We start from the raw sequence: 15664 nt of genomic DNA, 5'->3' as shown, positions 1-15664 counted from the left end.
CATCATTTGGGTAGTGGACAGCGGGCAGGATTGTAGCCTCTGGCAGGTCCGAGGCCTTTGGGTTACTAGCGGTAAGCGAGACTGCAGGCCTGTGCCCATCTGGGTCTCCGAGCTAGCTGGCAATGGTCAGGCTCTCTGGCTTAGGTGGGTCCTTGGGGCTTGGGGCTCATCGCAGTACCATGGGCCCCAGTAGGTCGGGAAAGTCTGGGTATCTGGCTAATGGGAGGCTTGGCTGTGGCCCTCTGAGTAGGTCAGGGTAGCTGGCTGGTGGCTCTTGCCAGTCTGGCACAGGCCTTCCATCTGCAGCCCACAGGAGCCTGGTCTGAGGCCTCTTTTCTACTCAGAGGCCAGCCTTTATGAGCCTCGAGACTCACCCCTGGTACTTCCAGCCCCGGATGCTTCTTTTGGGGGGTGGGGCACAAGTGTTCTGGGCCCATGCACCAAGGACTCTGGGAGGCCTCCTCAACCTCTGAGTCAGGAGGAGGCCAGTGTACCTCGCTGAACTCCCTTTCTGAGGTGCTCAATTTTTATCCCCTCGTTGCACAGAGTTTAGGCACTGAATTCAACATAGGAGAACCCCATTGATTTCTAGGCTCCTAAAAAGTAGGCATGCTTACACTTTGTGCATTGGCAAGCCTAATTTGTTTTTATTAACCCAACACTACTATTACTACTGACGTGCCATTAAGTCATCAAAATTAATTGTGTTTAGACACAATTTCAAGATTTTCCAAAATGACTTTTTTTGCATTTTGAAAGTTCACCAGAAATTTGCAAATGAATTCAATGTAATCAAAAGTGATTCTGATGAAATGGCATTTTCCAGTGGAAATATCAATGAATAATTTTAACCAGCTTTACTCCAAACATCAATTAAGTACCAGAGAATAAGTACTGGGAAATTTGATGAGCTATTTATTCTAGTAACATCTGATGGATATTTTCTACTGCCACTGCTATTAAATGGCTTTTTACTATCAGTGTTCAGAAAGTTTTTGTTTACCGCATTGACTGGTTTTTTTTTCAGTTGTTGACATTGATAGTAACCTTAATTAATTTCCAGCATTTTTTTCAGTATTTGAAAATACACACAGTCCATTACCTATAAAATTATGAAAAATCTAAAATTGCTAACATTTCAGATGATTAGCAAAGTCCCCAAACTTTTAGATTGCTGTAAAATTAGGAGTAAAACATTAAAGCCTCAAGAAGAGACGGGCTGCATAGTAGGGCTTGTTAGCTGAGGGCAAGCCCTGCAGTGTTTCCTTCCTTACTAAGACAACACGCAGTAGGGAATTTGCTTTGAACTCTATTCTGAAAGAATGAATGCCATAGAAAAGGATGGCTATATTCTACCAAACAAATATGCACAGGTCTGCTAGCTAAACACCAGTAATAGTCACAAGAATTAACTATGGAGCATAATGGGGCAAGACTTGATGATGTCTGGGAGTCAAAGAAAATAAGTAATAAGTATGACCGGAGGAACTGCCAGCCAAGGAGTTCTAGCTTGGGAAGTACATTGCAAAGAAGAATTTAATAGAAGGATTTTGAGATAGCAAGAATACAATCACAGGCAGGGACAGAATCAGCCAAAAATAGGTGGGTCCAATCATTCACAAGACAAAAATAACCTAATAGCAGGAAAAAAAAAGCTGATTAAAAAAGAAAAAATATTTAGACAACAAAGACTAATACATAATAACAAGTATGTGTACTCAGGAATAAACAATATAAATAGTGTAGGACAAAAGATTGCAAACAAAACAAATAGAGGAGTTTATCTGTATATTTACGTATTAAATCATTCATTACCTGAAACTACTTTTCTGCCTCTATATTTTATCATATGTATACATGGCATATTTAATAACTAACATTAATGCTGAGTTAAAAGGTGATGATTCCACCATATAGTAACAGAACTTTTCGTGAAATATTCTCCTTAACTTCATGCATGAACTGAGACCAGGACAAGCACGTAACAGATCAAAACTCTATTAGCTTGTTTAGTCACTAGAAAACTGGAATTACTTAGTGTGTAATAATCCCTACCTTCTAGTGGCCAGAAAACTGAAAGAGTGCCATGGCTATTACTGTTCTGAGCTCTCCCTTAGTTCAGCTGGCTGTAGTCTGGAACAACTCACACCAATACCTCATAATGAAAGTAAACTTAGTATACTCAAAAGATCTGGTTGGGGGAGGGCTTTTCTTTCCCAAATGCTGCAGCACACCACTTTTCTGGACATGCCACTGAGTCTCTTTGCATCATCCTAATGGCAAAAAGATGTCAGCTGCGAAAAATAAACTCGGAATTACCATTAAATCACTCGAAGGGGAGGTGTATGCAGCCTAACAGCTCATTTCCTCCAAAAAACTTTAAATGGGCAGCAGTAACTTAATGGCCTTGGACCTGCTAAGGGAGCGTGCCCTGTGAAATTTGCCGGTTGTTTTTGAAGATTGCACCACTCCTCAACTCCAAAGCAAGTATGAAGAGGTATGGGCCAAACTCCCCAAACTATGGCTACGTCTACACGTGAACGCTACATTGAAATAGCTTATTTTGATGTAGCGACATCGAAATAAGCTATTTTGATGAATAACGTCTACACATCCTCCAGGGCTGGTGCCGTCGACGTTCAACGTCGACGTTGGGCAGCACCACATCGAAATAGGCGCTGCGAGGGAACGTCTACACGCCAAAGTAGCACACATCGAAATAAGGGTGCCAGGAACAGCTGAAGACAGGGTCACAGGGCGGACTAGCGCTTCCGGGGCAACTGCTAGCCGCTCCCTTAAAGGGCCCCTCCCAGACACACTCAGCCTGCACAGCACGCGGTCTGCAGAGCCATAGGCACGCACACCTCAAGCGACGCAGTCGTGGACCCCCAGCAGCAGCAGCAGCAGCAGCAGCAGCCAGAGGTCCACCCAGCCGCCCCTGTAGGAGCAGTGCTTGCCCTGCTCCATGCCATGCAGGAGGCAGCTGAGCACATCCTTGCCACAGAGGAGAAGCTGCCCACAGGGGAGGAGGATGCAACCCCCAATCCTGCAGCACCCCACCCCCCCCGCCTCATACGCCGCCGGCTGTGGAGCTACCCCACGAGCACCAACTGGTGGGAGCGGCTGGTGCTCGGAGAGTGGGACGATGACCGCTGGCTCCAGAACTTTCGCATGAGCCAGCAGACATTTCTGGAGCTATGCCAGTGGCTCACCCCCGCACTGAGGCACCAGGATACCTTCATGTGGCGTGCCCTCAGTGTGGAGAAATGGTTCGGCATCACGGTCTGGAAGCTGGCCACTCCAGACAGCTACCGATCCGTGGGGCAGCAGTTTGGCGTCGGCAAGGCCACCATCGGGGCTGTCCTCATGGAGGTAAGAGGACCCACGGGGGGAGGGGCAGGCAGCCCTGGCAGGGGAGGGCCACACACACCCTGCACACCCCTCATTGGTGCTCTCCCATGTGCTTCCCCTGCAGGTTGTCCGCGTCATCAACGCCCTGCTCCTCCACAGGCTCGTGAGGCTTGGGGACCCGGATGCCACCATCGTGGGCTTTGCCACGCTGGGCTTCCCCAGTTGCTTCGGGGCTCTGGATGGGACTCACATCTCCATCCGCACCCCGGGGCACAGTGGAGGATGCTACTTAAACAGGAAGGGCTACCACTCAGTGGTCCTCCAGGCCTTGGTGGACAGACGGGGCCATTTCCTGGACATTTATGTGGGCTGGCCTGGCAGCACCCATGACGCCCGGGTATTCTGGAACTCGGGCCTGTGCCGCCGGCTGGAGGCGGGGACCTACATCCCCCAGCGGGAGATCCCTCTGGGGGACACCACCATGCCCCTCTGCATCATCGCAGATGCGGCATACCCCCTCCGGCCCTGGCTCATGCACCCTTACACGGGCCACCTGTCAGCCATCCAGGAGCGCTTCAACCTGCGCCTGAACCACATGTGCCAGGTGGTGGAGTGCACATTTGGGTGCCTCAAAGGGCGCTGGAGGTGCCTCCTCGCCCGCCTGGATGCGGGTCCCACCAACATCCCCCAGATTGTGGGTGCATGCAGCACCCTCCACAACCTCGTGGAGAGCAAGGGGGAGGCCTTCTTTCAGGGCTGGGCTGTGGAGGCTGGCAGGGCTGATGTGCAGCCACCCGCTGCCCCCAGTCGCCAGGTGGACCCCGAAGGGACCCGGGTCCAGGAGGCCCTGCGGGCCCATTTCGATGAGGCCATGGGGTGAACGCTGGCAGGTCCTCCACTACCCCCCGCATCCTCCACAACACGCCCTGCCCCTACGCCCACACCACAGAGCACCCAAGAGCACAACCCCCCACCTTTCTTGAAAATAAAAACAGACATTTGTTTGTAAAACCAGATCTATGTTGAACTCTCCTTATTAATATCTTAACTAACTATTTACAGGCCGAATAAATATTACATATATATATCTATATATCTATATATATAGATATATATATATATATATCTATTATAAGTCCGATAAGATGAAAGAAAAAAAGGGGAAGACAAGGAAGGGGAGAACTATGTACATGGAGGGGGAGGTATCAGCATCATAACAACAACATAACAACAGGGGTCTAATAGAAACTATTTACAAACGAACATAAAACTGAAGGGAATATATACAAAGGGGGAGTGGTCACGTCCTGGGCCCCACACCCCCTAATGTCCAGCGCTGGGGGTGGGCGGCCGCCATCCATGCCTCGGCCTCATCCCTGGCCGGGGCTGGCTGGGGGCCGGGCGGACCGGGAGATAAGGCCGGCGGGTGTCAGCTGGCCCCAGGTCCCCCTCGGCGGAAGGGCCCTCGGTGGCAGGTGGCGGTGTGATGGCAGATGGAGCAGCAGATGGAGCAGCGGGTCGAGCAGTGGGTGCAGCAGGCAGGGCGGGTAGAGCGGCGGCCGGCGTGGCATGGGGGGCCAGGTAGTCTGCGATACACTCGAACATATGCATGAAGGCCCCCCATGCCTCCTGGCGCCACGCCAGTGCCCGCTCTTGCAGTTCAAGGAGCCGCTCCTCCACCCGCAGATGCTGCTCAGCGACCTCCAGCTGCCGACGGTGGATGGCCAGCAGCTGGGGGTCTGTCGCCATCCAGGTGTGGGGCTGGCTTCACCGTCGTCCCCGCTGTGGGGCTGGTTGGTCCTCCGCCGAGGGGCTGGCCTGGAGTGATGGCCCCGGTGGGCTCTCCGGGACCACTGACACCTCGCTGGCACTCTCTGGTCCTTCCGATGGGGCAGCTGTGGAACACAGGGGGGGAAGAAGAGTGGAGACAGCCATTAGTGTGGGCCCCGAGCTGTGGCCCTTGTCCCCCCACCCCTCCGCTGCAGGTTCCCCATCCCCGTCCCCGGGAGATGCTTCTGCTGCTGCTGATGGGTGTCCCACCCCCTCCCCCTTGGGCACCCTAGGTTCCTCTCCCCCCAACCCCGGGGATGGGGCATGGCACTGTCGTGCTGGGGGGGCAGGGACTGATGCACTCTTCTGAGGGACATGCCACTGCTGTCCTTGGGGCCATGGTCATCTGGACATGTGGAGGGCCCTGATCATATCTCTTACCCCCGCACCTCAACCCCGGGGGTGCGCACCGGGGGGCGGGTACATACCTGATGGTCCACTCCCACGGTCAGGGGACACCTGGTGGGCAGACGCCCAGCTGGAGCTCCTTGAGGGCATGATAATCCACAGCCCCCTGTCACTGGAGGAGGACGCCCCCTCCTCCTCCTCCGGTGCCCCAGGGGTGGGCTCCTGGGGGGGACCCCGGGGTGCGGAGCTTACCTCCAGGGAGGACTCCGCCTCTGGGGCCTGCTGGGGCTCGTCGTCCGATGTATCAAGCGTGGCCGGAGGGGAGGAGGTGTGCTGGGGGCCCAGGATGTCCCTGAGCTCCCTGTAAAAGGGGCAAGTGATGGGGGCGGCCCCAGATTGGCCGGCTGCATCCCGGGCCTGGGCGTAACCCTGCCGCAGCTCCTTCACTTTACCGCGGACATGATCCAGAGTGCGGGCAGGGTGACCCCGGGCAGCCAGGCTCTCGGCCAGCCGAGCAAATGCATCCGTGTTCCGACTCTTGCTCCCCATTACCTGGAGCACCTCCTCCTCACTCCAGAGCCCCAGCAGGTCCCGAAGCTCAGGCTCCATCCAGGAGGGGCCCCGCTGCCGCTTCCCAGCCTGGCTGCTGGTCTGGGAGCCATGGCTCCCCTTGACGGGGGTGCTCTGGGGGTGCTTTGGGGGCTGGGGGGCGGCCATCGCAGTGGTGGGCGGCTGTTCTGGCTGCAGAGGAGCGTGCAGGCTGGCCACATGGCTGGGCTGCCGCCTGCACGCTCTCTCAGCTTCCTGCACAGGAAGGCAGGGGGCAGGGAGATTTAAGGGGCCGCTGCACGCGGCGACCATCGAGCTCAGGCTGGAGAGAGCATCTCTCAACCCCTCAGCTGATGGCCGCCATGGCGGACCCCGCTATTTCGATGTTGAGGGACGCGCAACGACTACACATTCTCTACTTCGACGTTCAACGTCGAAGTAGGGCACTATTCCCACCTCCTGATGGGGATAGCGACTTCGACGTCTCGCTGCCTTACGTCGATGTCAACTTCGAAATAGTGCCCGCCACGTGTAGCTGTGACGGGCGCTATTTCGAAGTTGGCGCGGCTACTTCGAAGTAGCCGGCACATGTAGACGCGGCCTATATCTGAGATACGTCATACAGTCAGTCAAGCTCTCCATTTATACATATTATATACACACTGTGACAGGGCATTCTATATTCTTTATGGGAATATACTTATGAATATGCCATAATGTGAAGACAAAGGATTTCTGCCTTAAGCAAATCCTGTTTAAGAGTGAAGAGTGAGGTAATCCTGCTCACCAGTTCTCCCCAGCTACCACACCCATGATAACTGCTGGAAATAACTAAGACTGGCTAAGGAAAGGGGTTGGACTCAAGCTGGGAGGATGTGTTATCTATGAAGATTATTAGAACAACTTTTAGGATGATATATTACGTCACTAGTTTCTTAGTAAATGAAGCTTAGCTGCGTGCTTGGTTTCAATTGTGCTTACTAGCCTACTTTGTTCTGATCTTTCATGACCACTTAAATCCTCCCTCTTATACTTGATAAAAATTCAGTTTATTAGTAAAGCCAGTGTAAGTAACTGTTACCTCGGGGAAGGGAACTAAGAGTCTGTGCGTATCTCTCTTTATGTGGAGAAAGAGGACAAATTTCATGAGCTTATACTTTACAGACCTCTATAAAGCTTAAAATTTATCTTGGGTTCAGCTCCCAGAGGGGCTGTGTACTTTAGTGCTGAGAAAAGGTTGAGCTGCACTGTTTTGTGTGTCTGCAGCCTTGGGGTTCTTGCTCCATCCCTGTATCTGGGTTGAAGTAGGCTAGACAGCTGAGCTCAGCAAGAGAGGGTTTTGTCAGGGGAACCAGGCTCAGTGGGATCTTGGCATATCAGGTGAAGTCCCAAAGGGGTCTCAACCCTCCCATCTCTCTCTCACACACCCCTCATTCCCCATATTAGAAGAACATAATATTTTTTAGGCTTCCAAGTCAAGCACTCAAAAGTTAGGCGATGGCAGATTTACAGCTACCTGTACAACCTTTATTCTGCTCACTTATGCAACCATTTTGTGCACCAAATGATGCCTGGTACTGTGGAAAAAATACTATTGCGTCATTAAAGACAGTATATTATGGCACACACAACAGAGTGTTGAATTAAGGTTGCACAGACAGCCTTAATTTTGCTATTTCCTAACTTCAGTGCTCTGAGCACTTTGCAACTTAAATAACATTCCTTTAATAAGTATGTATGGAGGGGGATGATTTCCTAGGTTTGTTTTGTTTGTTTTTTGGTTTCTGTTGCTGGTTTGTTTTTTAAAAAAACAATTTCTATGAAGTGTAACAAACAGCTCCACCCTATATCCTCAGTAATATCTGAATAACAAAACTTCCGCCTTGTATCTCAGATATACTTGTGATACTTAACTAGCTGACATGGGTGACAATCAAAATGGGGATGGCAGTTTAAAGGTGTCATCCCCTCCCCTTGCTTTTCTCTGTCCTCAGTTCTTGAGAGCTGAAAGAATAAAAGCAGTTTCCAGCTGAGAGCTACACAAACAGCTTTCCTAATCAAAGCCGAGCAGTTGCAGTTTATTTTACTAGCTGTTCATGGAAAGTGAAGAAGTGTCATCTTTTTTCCCATGCCCCCCTCAGAAGCACCTCATCTCCAGCTGTTAAAAAGAGTCAGGTTGCAGTAGGCCACAAAACTGGGAAATAAAACTTTCCAAAATGCAGTATCTGTCTGGTGAGGTCAGCTGCTGACAGGGAGTGCCAGGAGAAGAAGAAATGGCAGCTCAAATCCATATGGCAGAAAGCTCTCATAAGAGTTCCCTGTTTCATTCCTGTATTATCCTTTTGTAGTCCAGTCCTAGCTCCCATGCCACAACCAATAGGTATCTCCCCGTCTTTCAGTCTCCACCATGATACAAGGCAGGGCTGCTCCCTCTCCCACTCCCGATTTGCCTTTATAACCACTGACATTAAAAGCTAGATCACACCAGGATACAAAAGTAGACCCCAAGAGACAAAGCCATGTCTATCTGATGCCGATATACTTTTATTCATCACCACTCCCTTTCAGACCATCCCCAACATATTAGAAAAGCTTGAACTGAAAGTCTTGGGGGAAAATCTTATGAGGCAAAATGGTCACAAGTCTGAGGCTCCTGGAATCTTGTGAGGAGTGCATAATGTTTGCCTCTTAGATGATTTCTTTCAGTAGAAGCGGATGGACATCAGGTACTCAGGAGCCCCCTTTTCTAGGAGCACAAAAGAAATAGTCGAAAGAGAGTTGGCTGCTACAAAAATCCTGGTATCTGGTAGTTGTAACACTTAAATGTCATCAGTTAGCGTGCTCAGATGTCAATTTGGGCTAACTCCCAAACTTCCATTGTCCATAGCATCATTGTGTGGATCAATTAGATTAAAATAAGGGATCTTGAGATCATTCATAACTGAAAATGATTCCTTCATATACTTTCCTTGCCTTGGGGAAAAGCTCCAACAGGACCAAAGAGGAAATGTAACACATTCTATTCAGGCATGTTCTACACCACCAGTTTGGATGCATTTGCACCACTAAACCACTTGGCCCTTGGGGTTTTCTGAAAATGTTACTGTCTGTTCAAGCTGTTTGCAGCATTTATTCTTACCTAGCAGGTAAACTGGCAATTAGTAATGACAGTTTTATAAGGAACAGGAACAAGAGCTCTCAATGTCCTTACAATATTCTGTGCAATCAGATTTGTTCTAATATATAGCCCACTTCTTGAGATTTCGATTAAGGCTGTTCCAGAAAAAAAATCCTTTAAATGATAAGTAAACTTTTCAACTCCAGAGCAGCCAGGTTAGATCAGTGCTGGCACTGTGATGCAGCAGATCTTATCTTATGTGCTGTGGGATTGCTCAGTAAGCTATATTTTCTTGAATGAAAGAAAATGTTCAGGTGATTTTCTTCCTCTCCACCAAGGTCTGAGTGAAGGCTGGCTTTGTCATGCCAGTTCTACCCAATCTGTCTTGGGAACTGCAATTCTTTGGTTTGGTAGCATTCCCATCAACACCAAATGCCCACCTACCCAGTGGCGAGTGTCCTAAATGCACCCAAATATCACGGAATGTCATGCTTGATGAGCCTGTTGCAGTGGAACAAGAAACACTTTTTTTTTTAAAGGAAATGGCATGCAGCTTACAGTTAGATAATCTACTTTGCATGTATGAACCCCTGGGTTCAATCCCTAGCATCTCCATGTAGTTTAGGGGATGAGAGGACAGCTCAGTGGCTAGAGTACTGACTTGTAAGCCCAGGAGTGAGAATTCAATCTTTGGGGGGCTGAGGCAAGTTAGATTTAAAAATAAATCTCTGAAGGATCACAATAGGTCCTGCTGGAAGGGCAGCTAACTGAACTCAATGACCTCTCAAGGTCGCTTTCAGCTCTTTGGGATATGAATGTCACTTTGCAGGAGAAACAAGCAAGCTACGTACAGGGACCTCATCTTGGAAGCATCACAGTCAATTTACTTGCTCTTTGGGTAACTCTTTTGGTGCTCCCTGCTCCTCTCCCATGTCCTGTAATTCCTCCCTGTTCAATTTTGATCTCTTCTCAGTCTCAGCTTTACTTTTCTCTCTTCTTTTTATTGGAAAATTTCTAGTACTGAGATTATGTTCTTGCTTTTCAAAGAACCCTGAAGTGGCACTGAATAGTACAAGCAAATCCTTTTAACGAGTCAAGGATTGTTCTGTTATATTACTTTCTCCTTGATCATGAAGAAGTTTAGTCTTGCCTAATTAGTTGTAAAATCTGATCTTGACTCTCTTCCAGGGTAGATCTGTTCCTTGTCCTTGTTATGTTTGTGCCCTCTGTGTTAAAATAAGCAATACAGAATAAATCCAAAAAAAAAAATCCCTCCCACATGTCTGCATGCTCCTGATCTCCCTGCCCTCATAAAGTCAGTTACTGATGTTCTCCCATTGCTCCTACAACCAAGGTCAGTGGGAACACTCCACCTCTAAAATCTGTTGTTAAAAATCAGTATGTTTACATGAAACCTTTCCTGCACCTGTTGCCCCAACTTTTTTGCTTTATTTCCTATGTATCCAATACAACAGCCGCTAGGTTTTGACCACTCTCTTTCTAATGAAGATTACATTGTCCCATCTTTCTATTCACTTCCACTGCCCTCCTCTTAAACAACCAACATCTCAGAGGCTTTGCTGTTCACCTCCATTCCTTTCCTGAAAAGGGAAAAATAAACCAAAAACCAATATTTAGTAGGATTATAGTCTTTGCCCTTATATTGAAGATCTTTACCACTGATATTTCTGCTAGGCCTTTGACACACCAAAGCTGCCTATAGGCTGAATCCAAATCTCCTTGAAGTAATGAGTCCCATGACCTACTGGCCTAATGCCTGAAACTAACTGAAGTCAATCTGAGCCTTTACTGGACTTTGAATCAGGGCCTTGGAGTGAAGTGTCTGAATACAATTTATATCATATTCCTGTTGGAGCAGCAGATTTCTTCAGAAGTATTAGCCCTAGGAAACATACTTCAGGTATTAATAAGAATAGTCTGACCCCAGTATGGCCAGTGACCCATATAGTTAAGTATCCTGTCTCCTGATGGTGGCCAGAGCCAGCTAATAGTGTTGATAAAAGCAAAGGAATGGATATTAGAAAACATAATCGCAAACATACATACAAAATGATGGGAACTAAATTAGCTATTACCACTCAGGTGAGAGATTTTGGAGCCACTGTGAACAGTTCTCTGAAAAAAAATGTGTAACACCAGTCAAAAAGCAAAAAGGATTTCAGGAATAATTTTTAAAAAAGTGTTAGAGAATAAGACAGAGAATATCTTATTTCCTCTATACAAAACCTTTTATGCCCCCATCTTGAATACTGTGTTCAGATGTCATCACTTCATCTCAAAAAAAGTATCTTGGCACTGTAAAAAGTTCACTAAAGGGAAACAAAAATGATTAGGGGTTTGGAACAGCTGCCATAGGAGGAAATATGAAAAAGATTGGGAGTTTTTAACTTAGAAAAGAGGAGACTAAGAGGTGATATGATAGAAGTTTATAAAATCATGACTGGTATGGAAAAGATAAATAAGGAGAAGTTACTTACTTGTTCCCAGAACACAAGTACTAGAGGTCACCAAATGAAATTAATCGGTTGCAGGTTTAAAAAACAACAACAAAGGAAGCATTTCTTCACGCACTGCGCAGTCAGCTTGTGGAACTCCTTGCCGAAATATGTTGTGAAGACCAAGACTGTAACTGGGTTCAAAAAAAAAAAAGAGCTCAATAAATTCATGGAGGATAGGTCCATCAATGACCATTAGCCAAGAATGGTAGGAACGATACCTCTAGTCTCTGTCTGTCAGAAAATAGAAATGAATGACAGGGTTGCTTGATGGTTACCTGTTCTGTTCTCTCTCCCTGGGGCATCGGGTATTCGCTTCTGTTGGCAGACAGGATACTGGGCTAGATGGACCTTTGGTCTGACCCAGTATGGCCATTCTTATGTGCTTCAGAGGGAATGAACAAAATAGGTAATCGTAAAGTCATGATTATATTTTATGTGCATTCATAGATATTGTCAACTTAAAACAAATAGGTGAGGTGAAGAGCTACTTTAGGAGAGCATAGATCATATTTTCCTGAGGAACAGCAAAAAGTAGAAGAATATGAGCTGGACAGACTACTGAAGGACAGTGAGGGACACAAAGTAAGACTGGAGATATGAGATATATCACCATGAAGTATTGTGAAGATTGCATCATAACTTCTGATTAAAGGGCAATTTTTCTAAGTCCTTTAAAATTAGCCATACTTTTTGGACTCCTTTGTGTGGCTGGGCGAGTGGGTGGGGGGAGGGTGTCATTTGAGCTTGAGGTTATGGATGTATTGGGTCCCTTTTAACGGCTATTTTTCAAAGTAGATACATGTGGGTTTTTGAGTGGTGTGCAGTGCTTTTCCCCCTTAGAAAAAGATGTAAAAGTGTTGATCTGATGTAGGTCCAAATGAGCTCACTCTGCTATGATTTTTACTCAAGGTGGTTATATGTGTACAGGGACAACCCTCAGAATCTATATCTTAGCAGGGACACACTTTCTTGTGACAGCTTGCCTGAGTCTGCAACAGACCAGGGGGAATTAGGAGTCTGCAAAGAGGTTAGGAACTTGTGCCATCCTTTTCCAGGCTGGTCTGGGGACTTGGTCTCCAGGGCTCACACTTTCAGGCAGACAGAGCAATAATAGTGAGTCTCCCTGGGCTCCAAGCAGGGCATGGCAATTAGCAATCAGTGCTCTGGCCCCCCAGTCAGGGACAGCAATCAGGCTCCTTGACTCCTAACTAGGGCAGAACAATTGGTAATTAGGACTCTGGCCTTTCAATCAGAAAGAGCAATGTTCAATAATAGTCATGGTTCCCTGGCCTCCAAGCCCAGGTCCAGTGTAAGCTCTCAGGAAAGAGGTGAACACCATGGGCAGTCTATTATCAACTGGTCTGTGGAGGGGGAGTACTTCCACCGCAGGGGTGAGGATGCAGTGGGGATGAGACCTGCCCAACTGTATCATATCCTAACCCAGGGCCTATTAGTGGTAGAACAGTCTGGGACAAAGGGCATGAGCCCACACTACACTGACCTTGGTTCAAACTCACTATCTGTCACACTACTGCCTGTTTCCACCGGGTTAGTGCCATCACTCTGCTTGAGTATACACAGACCCATGAACCACCCTCTGCTTCTTCTACTGGCAGCAGTTCATCTGTGTGCAGGCTCGCTAGAAGATCTGGTTGGCCACTGGATCAATATCAGTTCTCCCGGGTGCTTGCCTCCAGCCATGTGGAAGAAGCGTCTATCACCTCTGACAACTCTCTCCCCACTGAGGGACTAGGTAACCCTTTTATATTTTCTCTTTCTGGCCCATGCCTCTGCTTCTGGCATATGGGATTTAGCTTTCCTGGCTTGACCCACCAGGTGGCTTGGGGAGTTCCCTCAGCATCTGGGTCTAAGGGCAGCCAAGCATCCTTGCTACATTACTGCATATTTGGTGCATTCTTGTTGTGAATGGTAATTATGAACACAAACACTAATATTTTCTGCAGATGTGCAGTCTGGAAGGATTGCAGTGCACACATAGCAATATGTTTTAAAAAAGAGGGTTTCTATCCAGACCCATTACTCTTGCCCTGGCAGCTCGAGGACGTATGCTGTTGCCATTGCCATGTGAATGGGTTGTAAAAGTAGACGAAGATAATGTACATTTCAGAAACTCAGATTGATAGACGGAAAGGTAGCTGTCTAATGAGGGGTCTATGAAGAGGAGGGGCTTGGATTGCATGGATAAAGTTAACTATATATTTCCTCTTTTTCTGAAGCCTGAGTTTTGCTCATTTCAGCATTCTGCAAAAGCCACAAGCAATCTTAACTCTGTTTTAATGTAGCTTTTCCCCCAGAGAATAAGAGGAGTAGAATTTGGAACTTGGTGATGAGAGAACAAATGTATGAGACTACTAGCAAAATAATAACTAAATTTAATCACTTCAGCAAGTACAAAAATACTTAGCTCTACCTGAGAGAGTTGGGCCTCAGATAGTTTTTTAAAAAGGGGAAAAATCATGTCCTAGAAAATGTAAAATTCAAATAATGCAGAATATTCAATGCTTGTAATTTAAACCCGGGATCAAATATTTAACAAATTTTAAAGTCTACATAATGGAATTTAAATCAATGTTCATGCAGAAAATTGCAGTCTACAACCTATAAGCTGAAAAAAGAAAAAAATCATTTCATGTCTACTGAAATTGAATTTAAAAGATGCATAGTAGTTGAAAAGTGTGCAACCAGACACTCGGTTTCACAGTCACAGACATTTGGTTAATGGAAGGGAAAAAGGTCTCTCCACACTAATTATCTAGACAGAGTGCCTTTTCCCATTTAATGTTAAGACAGTGTAAAAGTCATGCAGTTCTCTAGACCCTTCACAGTTGTTGCAATATCCCTTTCTTTTGGCAACAAATATATCCATTCTAATAGCTGGAAGTGATGCTGTCCTGGAGAATTCTACCTAATACACGGGACCTACTTCAATAATCAGCTTTAAAGTAGAACTTGACTTCAATATGACTTCCTAAAATAATATTGGAGGGTTTTATATTTCTTGTGTTCTTTATTTCTACATCACGCTTACTCCATGCACACACAAAAATGTCTGTTCTGTTTTGCAGCTCTGCAGCCCCACCCTGGTTTCTGAAAGCCACGTTGAGTTTCTTTATCTCCTGCAATAGAGATACAGCAAGCCAATTTACGTTACCAGTAAAGACCTAATTTTCCTTCCACCTACTTTATTCTTGACTGGTGTAATGCCACTGGTTGTAAACAAGGTACTACTGATTCAGGTGCTGATTCATCAAGGTACCTGATCACATGTATTACTTGAAGCATGTGAATTGATTTTGGTGTCTTTGGATACAATTCTGGTACAAGTGACCCTGACACTATGTAAGGCACTGAGTGAAATTTTTGCTCAGTTGGAGCTACTATCAACATTCCCAGTGACTTTTCATAACTTTCTCCTATACAGTTGAGGATCTAATCTCACACACAGAGCTACATCTCACACAGAGCTACTGCATGCAGGTGGAGTGAAGGTGACTTGATTACTTGATAATGAGTATGGCATCTTCATGTCAGCTTCCTATTTGTGAGTCCATTGATAGCTGATCAGCCTGACTCTGGAATCTCAGATCTTATTACAGAAAAGGCAGGTGCTGGTAGATGTTGGAGTGGGGCAGGGAACTTTTTGATGTGCTTTTCCTCCTCTTCTCACCTGCACTGCAGTGTGACCTCTCAAATTACACCACCCTCTCAAGGATTGCTGTTCTTCACTGGGGACAGTCTTGGGTAAGGTTCTTCCAAGTGTCGACACCAATGCAGCATGTTTTCATGTGTGACTTCAGCATGTCCTTATATCACTTCTGCTGGCCCCCAATGCAACTCTGTCCTTCCTCCAACTCAGAAAATGGAATCTGTTTTGGGAGGCACAGATCAGACATCTGAACCTTGTGACCAGTCCAACAAAGTTGTTGAT

The sequence above is a fragment of the Carettochelys insculpta genome, chromosome 3 (assembly GCF_033958435.1).
Source record: "Carettochelys insculpta isolate YL-2023 chromosome 3, ASM3395843v1, whole genome shotgun sequence".
NCBI classification, from domain to species: Eukaryota; Metazoa; Chordata; order Testudines; family Carettochelyidae; genus Carettochelys; species Carettochelys insculpta.
Note: the sequence above shows the minus strand (reverse complement) of the source record.